Here is an 11840-nt window from a genome sequence, read left to right on the forward strand (position 1 = left end):
TGTGCTTAGGGTCATTGTCCTGCTGCAAGGTTAACCTCCGTCCCAGCCTCAAATCTCTGGAAGACTGAAACAGGTTTCCCTCAAGAATTTCCCTGTATTCAGCGCCATCCATCATTCCTTCAATTCTGACCAGTTTCCCAGTCCCTGCCGATGAAAAACATCCCCTCAGCATGATGCTGCCACCACCATGCTTCACTGTGGAGAAGGCGTTCTCGGGGTGATGAGAGGTGTTGGGTTTGTGCCAGACATAGCGTTTTCCTTGATGGCCAAAAAGCTCTGACCAGAGTACCTTCTTCCATATGTTTGTCTCCCACATGCCATTTGCTGAACACCAAATGTGTTTGCTTATTTATTTCTTTAAGCAATGGCTTTTTTATGACCACTCTTCCATAAGGTCCAGCTCTGTGGAGTGTACAGCTTAAAGTGGTCCTATGGACAGATACTCCAATGTCCACTCTGGAGCTTTGCAGCTCCATCTGGGTTATCTTTGGTCGCTTTGTTGACTCTCTGATTAATGCCCTCCATGCCTGGTCCGTGAGTTTTGGTTGGCGAACCTCTCTTGGCAGGTTTGTTGTAATGCAATATTCTTTCAATTTTTTTTAGAATGGATTTAATGGTGCTCCATGGGATGTTCAAAGTTTAGATTTTTTTTTAACCAACCCTGATCTGTACTTATCCATAACTTTGTCCCTGACCTGTTTGGAGAGCTCCTTGGTCTTCATGGTGCTGCTTGCTTGGTGGTGCCCCTTGCTTAGTGGTGTTGCAGACTCTTTCAGAACATGTGTATATATACTGAGATCATGTGACAGATCACACTTAGATTTCACACAGGTGGACTTTATTTTACTAATTATGTGACTTCTGAAGGTAGTTGGTTGCACCAGATCTTATTTAGGGCCTTCATTGCAAATGGGGTGAATACATATATGCACGCAGCACTTTTCCATAAAAAAATTTGAAACAAGTAATTTTTTACATTTCACTTCAGCAATTTGGACTATTTTGTATTTGTCCATTACATGAAATCCAAATAAAAATCCATTTAAATTACAGCTTGTAATGCAACAAAATAGGAAAAATGCAAAGGGAGATGAATACTTTTGCAAGGCACTGTATAAGCATCTGTGTAACGTATTGAAATCTCATCCCCATGAAATGCAAAGGAAATGAAGTAAAATGCAGAAAATATTTTCATACTAAATATATTATCATGCCTCTCTCCAATCACAGTTGAATATTTCACTGTATCTGCACCAATTCTCTATGAAAATGAAACATGTCACCTGTTGTTTTGTGTGATTAATATACTGACAAAAGTATGAACGCAACATGCAACAATTTCTACGATTTTACGGAGTTACACTTCATATGAAATCAGTCAATTGAAATGATCCCCTAATCTAAGGATTTCACATGACTGGGAATACAAATATGCATCTGTTGGTTACAGATACCTTTAAAATAAATGGGTCTCACAATGGGCCTCGGGATCTTGTCACTGTATTTTTGTGCATTCAAATTTCCATCAATAAAATGTAATTGTGTTCGTAGTCCATAGCTTATGCATGCCCATACCATAACCCCACCGCCACCATGGGGCACTCTGTTCACAACGTTGGCATCAGCAAATCGCTCGCTCATACGACACCATACAATTGGTCTGCGGTTGTGAGACTGGTTGGACGTGCTGCCAAATTCTCTAAAAAGACATTGGAGGTGGCTTATGGTAGATAAATTAACATTCACAGCCCTGGTGGACATTCCTGCAGACAGCATGCCAATTGCACGCTCCTTCAAAACTTGAGACATCTGTGGCATTGTGTTGTGTGACAAAACTGCACATTTTAGAGTGGCCTTTTTTTTGTCCCCAGCACAAGGTACATCTGTGTAATGATCATGCTGTTTAATCAGCTTCTTGATATGCCACACCTGTCAGGTGGATGGATTATCTTGGCAAAAAATAAATGCTCACTAACAGGTATGTAAACAAATTTGTGAACAACATTTTGAGCGAAAAAAGCTTTTTGTGCATATGGAACATTTCTGGGATTGTTTATTTTAGCTCAGGAAATATGGGACCAACACTTCATATGTTGAGTTTATATTTTTGTTCAGTTTAATTATAACCAGGTATGCATGGCCTTTTCAGCTATTAGGCAGCCCGCAATATATTAAATATGTTATGACTTCAATGAAACATTGACATAGCCACTTCTGTTAGACATCAAAATACAGGTAGGTGCCAACACTTTCCCCACCATTAATCCATTTGGTCCAATAATAAACAACTTGGGAGATGTCTTGATTTCAATGACCATAGCATTAGTTCATTGTCTCATGACGTCCGTCTGCACTGATCTGTCTGAAAACTCTCAAACACTCAAAAGAAGTTTGGCTACTGCTGTCCTAACATTTGAAAATGTTACCAAGGTGACATCATCCTCTGAATCCACTTTCATCCTCAAAAGAGTCAAAGTTAATCTTTCCAAAACCTTTAAACCTGTAGCAAATATTGCAATTTTGTTTAAGTAGCAGGTCTTCACTACCTAATTCTACATCTAACTAAGGTGTTTTGTGGTGATATAAAATTTGCTAGCTAGTGTCTGCTTGCTGGCTAACCCAAGCAGTCTCAAATCAATCCATATGAAATGAAATGCAGGGATGCATGCAGGGATGCATGCAGGTTGACACACTCAATGCTGAAAACTCCCGCTCGCTAGCTAGTGAAGTTCTAGCCAGGGACGTAACTTTAGTTTTAGAGGTGGGGGTGACATAATGTGGTGGGTGTCTGGGGGTCTTCATATTTTTGGGGGCATCTAAAGCTCTTTTCCTGCATTTATACATAATCTAATAGCCGTCAAATATTTCAAACAACAAAAAATAAGCAAAAATGCCCACAGTCATCAAGATAGGTAAGAGATCATTATTAAATATGTTTAAAGGATTGCTAAGACTGATAATGATTGAATGATAATTCAGTAATCAGTATTGTGTTGTACCTTTAACCAACAGCCTAACAAATGAACAACTCCTACAAACAAAGTACAAAGTCTTTATTAAGACATCCTCTATATCAAATTTCAGCCAGACCGCCAGCCAGACCGAGCTGCCTGCACGCCCAATCCCCACCAGTCTAGTCAATAAATCAACTTTCTCCCCAACACAACCTACTTCCCATATATATTTTTTTATGTCTCAAGTAAAACTAAAGTTTCATAAAAACACACATATCAACACACCTACACATTAACACACAGAAACAGTATACCCTCCATATAATTCATATCACAGGCATAATAGTACTGTAGAGCTCTTTTTACTTGCACACAATATCGCTGGATCGCCCCGTCCTGCCCCTAGGGGTCCATGGCCCTGCAGCGCCACAACCCAACAGACCCCACTCAGCTTTAGGATCTTAGTGAAACATTCATTACTGGTTTCAGGTGTGTTAAGCCAAGGTCAGAGTGACAACCAACAGTACGGCAGACCCCCAGGGCCATGACTGAGCAGCCCAGCAGCTAGGGATTGCCTAAACAGGTATCTCCCCTGACATGGGCATGTTTTCAATACAGACTCCTTTAGTCGTACAGTGTTCCATATAAGGCATCCAGACCTTATGAAAGTTGCACAGTATATCCTTAATCTTGTAATAAATCAAATCTAGTGATACATAACTTAACATTTCCAAATGAAGGACAGTGACAGCTGTCAGAGTCAGATAGATTCTGATTTCTGAGAACAGTCGCATAAATTTGGTGCTGTAAAACTGAACACCCTAGAGTCGATGCCCATGCCCCCGCGGAAAATCTGATCAGCGTAATAAAAATACATATCTGTCTGTTAAACTAGAGATTTATCTTTTTTGCATAGGCTGCGTCTCAATCCACCGCATCCGCCAGGTGTTGGCCTTCCGCGTCTGCGGTGGAAGGTGGCAGAGCTACAGCCGTGTTTGTCAGACCAGGAGACATCCCAAAGCCGAAGTCTGGGGGACAGGGGAAGCAGGTAGCTGACAAGTGGTGGCTATTGAGCAGCCTGATTGTCTGGGGGTAAAAGCTTTTGGCCAGTCTGTCAGTTTTTGCCATGATGCTCCAATAGTGCCGTTTTCTGAGTGATGGAAGCAGGGAGAGCAGGCCGTGGCTCGGGAGGCTAAGGTCCCTGATGATCTTCTTGGCCTTCCTGTAGGTTTCCTGGAGGAAAGGCAGTGTGCACCCATTGATGCGTTCGGCTGAGAGTACTACCCTTTGTAGATCTTTGCGGTCAGCGGCAGTGGAATTGCCGTATCAGGCTGTGATGCAGCCCTTCAATATGCTCTTGATAGTTCTCCTGTAGAACAATGAGGGCTTTGTGGAGATGGTCAAATTTCTTCTGCCTCCTGAAGTTGAAGAGTCACTTCCGTGTCTTCTTCACCACGGTGTCTGTGTGGTTTGACCATTTCAGCTCCTCTGAGATGTGTAAGCTGAGGAACTAAGCTACTGTATTTAGAATAGTTTTAGCCCATACAAACACATTGAATAACAGATTCACTACACGGAACAACAGATAGTCCCCCAAAAATATTCTAAAGGAAGTTTGTTCTGAAATATCTATCCTATATCTGAGATATATAATAAAGATCAAGAAACATTTATTATTTGTCTTTTTACAGATTTATAAACCCTTATTACAGTCTTCATATATGCTTCCATGAATTGTGGCTTCTCGAGTGGCTCAGCGGTCTAAAGCGTCACTACAGACCCTGGTTCGTTCCCAGTCTGTGTCACAACTGGCCATGATCGGGAGTCCCATAGATGGGCCAGGTTGTACATGTACAACCTGGCCCATCTACTGTTGCTAGTCCCAATTCTGACTTGCTCTGAAATCTGCTTCTCTCCTATTGAACGGTCTGCCTACCCATGTCAGAGACGCAAACTCGGTCTCAACCTTTAAGTCTTTACTGAAGACTCATCTCTTCAGTGGGTCATATGATTGAGTGTAGTCTGGCCCAGGAGTGGGAAGGTGAACGGAAAGGCTCTGGAGCAACGAACCGCCCTTGCTGTCTCTGCCTGGCCGGTTCCCCTCTGTCCACTGGGATTCTCTGCCTCTAACCCTATTACAGGGGCTGAGTCACTGGCTTACTGGGGCTCTCTCATGCCGTCCCTGGAAGGGGTGCGTCACCTGAGTGGGTTGATTCACTGATGTGGTCATCCTGTCTGGGTTGGCACCCCCCCTTGGGTTGTGCCATGGCGGAGATCTTTGTGGGCTGTACTCGGCCCTGTCTCAGGATGGTAAGTTGGTGGTTGAAGATATCCCTCTAGTGGTGTGGGGGCTGTGCTTTGGCAAAGTGGGTGGGGTTATATCCTTCCTGTTTGGCCCTGTCCGGGGGTGTCCTCGGATGGGTCCACAGTGTCTCCTGACCCCTCCTGTCTCAGCCTCCAGTATTTATGCTGCAGTAGTTTATGTGTCGGGGGGCTAGGGTCAGTTTGTTATATCTGAGACCTGGACCTGAGCCCTAGGACCATGCCCCAGGACTACCTGACATGATGACTCCTTGCTGTCCCCAGTCCATCTGACCGTGCTGCTGCTCCAGTTTCAACTGTTCTGCCTTATTATTATACGACCATGCTGGTCATTTATGAACATTTGAACATCTTGGCCATGTTCTGTTATAATCTCCACCCGGCACAGCCAGAAGAGGACTGGCCACCCCACATAGCCTGGTTCCTCTCTAGGTTTCTTCCTAGGTTTTGGCCTTTCTAGGGAGTTTTTCCTAGCCACCGTGCTTCTACACCTGCATTGCTTGCTGTTTGGGGTTTTAGGCTGGGTTTCTGTACAGCACTTTGAGATATCAGCTGATGTATGAAGGGCTATATAAATACATTTGATTTGATTTGATCATTCATTGTCAGATTCAACAGAAGATCTCTCTGTTTCTTGGGACCTAGAACTAGCATCTCTGTTTTGTCCGAGTTTAAAAGTAGAACCTTTGCCGCCATCCACTTCCTTATGTCTAAAACACAGGCTTCCAGGGAGGGCAATTTTGGGGATTCAAAACACCCTGTTTCATCGAAATATACAGCTGTGTGTCATCCGCATAGCAGTGAAAGTTAACATTATGTTTCCGAAAGACATCACCAAGAGGTCAAATAAATAGTGAAAACAATAGTGGTCCTTAAACGGAGCCTTGAGCAACACTAAAATTTACAGTTGATTTGTCGGATGACAAACCATCTACAGAGACAAACTGATATCTTTCCGACAGATAAGATCTAAACCAGGCCAGAACTTGTCCGTGTAGACCAATTTGGGTTTCTAATCTCTCCAAAATGGTATCAAAAGCAGCACTAAGGTCTAGGAGCAAGAGGACAGATGCAGAGCCTTGGTCTGATGCCATTAAAAGCTAATTTACATTTTCCGGGTCAAGGTTTGGTTTTTCAAGAGAGGCTTTATTACTGCCACTTTTAGTGGTTTTGGTACATATCCGGTGGATAGAGAGACGTTTATTATGTTCAACATAGGAGGGCCAAGCACAGGAAGCAGCTCTTTAGTTGGAATAGGGTCCAGTATGCTGCAGCCCTCGTCCTTCACATACAACACCGGTTTTGCCAGTCACATTCTGTTAAACGTCCCCAAAGCACACACATCCTTGTGGGTCACTCCTCTTTTCAGTTCGCAGCAGGTATCGACTGGAATGAGCTGCAACAAACACTCAAACTGGACAGTTTTATCTCAATCTCTTGATTCAAAGACTCAATCATGGACACTCTTACTGACAGTTGTGACTGCTTTGTGTGATGTATTGTTGTCTCTACCTTCTTTCCCTTTGTGCTGTTGTCTGTGCCCAGTAATGTTTGTACCATGTTTGTGCTGCTATCATGTTGTATTGCTACCATGATGTTGCTATGCTGTGTTGTCATGACTTTCTGCCTTGCTATGTTGTTGCCTTTGGTTTCTCTTTATGTGGTGTTGTGTTGTCTCTCTTGTTGTGATGTGTGTTTTATCTTCTATTGATATTGTATTTATTGTCAAAAAAATTCACCCAGGCCCCGGTCCCCGCAGGAGGCCTTTTGCCTTTTGGTAGGCCGTCATTGTAAAGAATAATTTGTTCTTAACTGATTTGCCTGCTGTGTTCGTTTCATTTTAATTCATTCTGTGTTCCCGGTCCAAAATGACTGTCCCATTATAGCTGATTATAAATCCATAATAATCCATATATGTATTATTATATTTATTTATTTATTTACCTTTATTTAACCAGGTAGGCAAGTTGAGAACACCTTTATTTAACCAGGTAGGCAAGTTGAGAACACCTTTATTTAACCAGGTAGGCAAGTTGAGAACACCTTTATTTAACCAGGTTCTCATTTACAATTGCGACCTGGCCAAGATAAAGCAAAGCAGTTCGACAGATAAAACTACACAGAGTTACACATGGAGTACAAACAAACATACAGTCAATAATGCAGTATAAACAAGTCTATATACAATGTGAGCAAATGACGTGAGAAGGGAGGTAAAGGCAAAAAAGGCCATGATGGCAAAGTAAATACAATATAGCAAGTAAAATACTGGAATGGTAGTTTTGCAATGGAAGAATGTGCAAAGTAGAAATAAAAATAATGGGGTGCAAAGGAGCAAAATAGATAAATAAATAAAAATTAAATACAGTTGGGAAAGAGGTAGTTGTTTGGGCTAAATTATAGGTGGGCTATGTACAGGTGCAGTAATCTGTGAGCTGCTCTGACAGTTGGTGCTTAAAGCTAGTGAGGGAGATAAGTGTTTCCAGTTTCAGAGATTTTTGTAGTTCGTTCCAGTCATTGGCAGCAGAGAACTGGAAGGAGAGGCGGCCAAAGAAAGAATTGGTTTTGGGGGTGACTAGAGAGATATATACATATATACATATATATATATATACATACATATATACATATATTATCACCTAATGTTGTGTTTAGATCTTTTTGTCAACTTTATGTACAAAACCTCGCTGCCAGCTTGCCTTGTTTACGACAACCTTGTCCTGTATCACGGTTGTCGAAGAGAATTACTCGTCACAACATGTGAAATGTTTGGAGTGACATAGTGGCACAAAAAAATTGCCCGACCAGACTCTGCATCCCATAAACTGGTGGTAGATTAGTTTCTGGATCTGTACACACCAGCCAAAATCAAGAGACCCACGTATGCTTGGTCGTCTGTCCAACATACCTCCTTCCAGTTGTCTTTGTAAACGCGCCTCCCCTCCAAGTTGGTCATGTTTATCACTATAGTTTTGATTGACTCTTTCAGGAACAGTTCGAAGCAGGATGTTATGTCATCAACCCGGGATATGGCATATCTTGTTGGCCCTGGGGTAATCCTGATAACATTTTCAGCTGACAGCCGACCTCTCTTCTCAGGTGGGGATGAAGACCAGGACATATTCCCATTCTTTGACCGAAATGTAACAACAACCTCAGCAGGGCCCTAATCCTCATCACTGGATTGTTCCACATCGGTTGTCTCTTGGTCTGGATCAGTTGTCTTCAACTGGAAGACATTGGTTGTCTCTTGGTTGAAGTTGTCTTCAACTTCTGTCACTTCCTACTCTAGTGCACCTTCACTGTCAGTTTCCTGGCCTCTCTCCTCCTCACCAGTGTCATGATCAAGAGCCTCACATACAGTATATTGTTTGGTCATTGTGCTGCCACAGAATTAATTGTGAGCAAGGCCTCAAAAAAGCTTTATATACCAGAGTTGCGAGAAAAGTTCTATATATTATTGAAACAAAGTAGTTTGTGAGAATGCCAACAGGTGTGGTTCCCGTGGGGGAAAGATTCTATTGTGGAAAGGTTCCCGTGGGGGTTGCCATGGAAGACAAGAAGGGGAGTGAGGTGTGTGTGTGTGTGTGTGTGTGTGTGTGTGTGTGTGTGTGTGTGTGTGTGTGTGTGTGTGTGTGTGTGTGTGTGTGTGTGTGTGTGTGTGTGTGTGTGTGTGTGTGTGTGTGTGTGTGTGTGTGTGTGTGTGTGTGTGTGTGTGTGTGTGTGTGTGTGTGTCGAATTCGACCGAAACACAACAGGAGGGTTAAATAAAGGTTAAATAAAAATGTAATAAAACTGACTTGCCTAGCTAAAAAAAAAATAATGTTTAAAAAAAATATTATAACTGTTACCGGGTTACCTTCAGATGAGGTCTAGAGCAAAACAACCAACATGTGCATGTTCGTGAGGGTCTCATCTTTCCACAGAGGGGTCATATTAGTCTGTTGCCCAAACTGTCTGCCCTCTACAGACAGAAGTTGGCAGATCCGCTCAAGAGGCTTGGGGTTGTAGAGCAGAACGGAGATCAGCATCGTTTTCCTGAGTCTCATTTTTCCATAGGTGGTTCATAATATTTTTTAGGCCAAACCGTTCAGACGCTACAGATGACCTATTTCCGAGATGTCTCATGGTCTGACAAACGTCGCTCTAGCTCTGTCACCTTTCACCGCAGATGGGATGTCTCCAGGTCTGACAAGCATCGCTCTAGCTCTGTCACCTTTCACCGCAGATGGGATGTCTCATGGTCTGACAAACATCGCTCTAGCTCTGTCACCTTTCACCGCAGATGCGGAAGTGTTACATAGGCAGATGTGGTGGATTGAGACGCATCCAATACAAAAACAACCTGAAATCTCGAGCTTAAACTGACAGATTTTTATGTGGATTTTGTTATTATGCTAATTCGATTTCTGCATTGGCACAGACATTGACCTTCAGGGGAGCAGACCCCACTGCCTTTGTCCTTGAGAGCCCGCTTCCTATCCCCTTGATGAACTGTAAAACTTGCCGTCGGACGTAAGCCAAGTCTCTTCTTAAATCCAATTTTAAACCTAACCATAACCTTAACCACGCTGCGAAACTTATGCCTAACTCCAAACCTTAAATTAAGACCAGAAAGCACATTTTTGTTCATGAATTTTCACAATACATAGCCAATCTTGACTTTGTGGCTGTGGTAACTAGTGGAAACAAGACAGGTCAGTTGAGCGACGAGCCTTGCGTACTAGGAATGATGCCATTTGAAGTGAGACAATGAGCATTAGTTAATACTCACACAGTCCCGTGGTTTGGAAACCCTATGGTAAGGGTAAACTCCTAAATTATCCAACAAAAATGCTAAATGAAATGATACGCTAAGACACAAAACAACACGATAGATAGACACAGTTGAAAACTGTAGGCCTATCTCTACTTGGCATCTATCACAGACAGTTTAGTTATTAATTGCTGACTGGCGCAAAGGTAGCATTAAAACCTTTAATGCTAATCTCTGCTGGTGCAATACAGATAACCACAGGTGTCACAATAAACATATCAAAAAGGGTTTCTGTAAACATAAACATCATTTCAACACATTTCCTTTCCTTCAAAAATGGCTCTAACATAATACTTTACCCTAGGTATACTTATTCTTGCCTCTCTAACTCTTTATTTCCTTGCTGTCCAGAGATTTATGTTGCTGTCTCCGTTTACTCCTGTAAACAGACTAGGGGACATACTGCCATCTTGTGTCATGAGAGTGTACTTGCGCTCACAGGACTGAGCTGCCCGTTGTTCCTGTGGGGATTTCTAGAGTTGTACAGTAGCCTACAGTACATGAGCGGAATAAGTAGAGACACCATTGAAGAGTATTGACAATTCAGTAATTTTTCTGTATGTAATTTAGAGTGGAATTGTTTGGAATTGTTTGACTGATTTGTATGTCTAGCCTTAATATTCATATGTATCTATATTTCCTACTCAAAAACATTGATATTCTAAGTAACCTTAACACACAGAGCACTAGGGCTAAACTTAAACACTGCCAAATCAAATGTTCCCATGAAACATGATCAGTGGCCATGTGATGTGACCATGAAACAAACTGATATTACCACAGGTGAGGAGAGGATGGAGGGAACCCATTGTACCTCCTAAGGTCAAAAGACAACATTCACTATCACACACACAAAATGCCAGAGGCTGAGCTTTGTTTTGTTTTATCCTTTAATTCTTTGAAATCATTGTTTTTACATCACCATCCATGGGATTTGACACTTTCCATAGAGAGCAAGCATCCTCAAAACCCCACAGCCATCAAGACAAACACCATCACACAGTTACTTTCACAATGGGAAGGGATTAGGTGGAGGGGGGAGGACAGGGGTGCAGGGGATTTTAACAGCATTAGCAACCTCAAACCTAAAGCTCTTCTCTCAATCTGCGTTTCGCTTACATCACATATTAGCGTAGCATAGAAAAATATCCAAGCTGACAGAGCGAGAAGGAGGATTGTGTGTGTCTATGTGTATGCTTTCATGTGTGTGTGTGTGTGTATATGGAGGGGACACGATGGCGAGGCCGGCGTTGGCAGCTGGTTTATAATATCTGAGTCAATGCTTTAGGCATTGTGCTCCACCACAGCTGCAGACAGCACTGGGTGCATGGTACCCACTGGGCACAGACATCTATTCCACGTTGGTTCAGGATCATTTTATTGAAATTACATAGAAACAACGTGGATTCAACCAGTGTGGGCCTAGAGGGTAGATATATGTGGCCTTGTAGAGGAGTTCTGGTTAATTGCCATCATGTGAAGCTTGTGGCGCCCTCTCAATGACACAATTCAGGGCCCACGAATCATGGGTTAGAAGAAGCATGTCGATCCCACCCAACTAGCCATAAGCTTATATACAAATGGTGACACACTGAAACTGGGTGAAGTCTGCAGCAACAGTTCATTTTTAAAAAAGAAGGGTAGAGAAGAAAACAAGTGTGAGGGTGTGTGTATGTGTGTGTGTGTGAGAGAGAGGAGGGAGTTCTATAGTCTGCATGGCTTCCATACAGCTAGTCTGCCACGGGCAC

Source organism: Oncorhynchus kisutch, linkage group LG29, assembly GCF_002021735.2.
Source record: "Oncorhynchus kisutch isolate 150728-3 linkage group LG29, Okis_V2, whole genome shotgun sequence".
In the NCBI taxonomy this organism is placed as follows: Eukaryota; Metazoa; Chordata; class Actinopteri; order Salmoniformes; family Salmonidae; genus Oncorhynchus; species Oncorhynchus kisutch.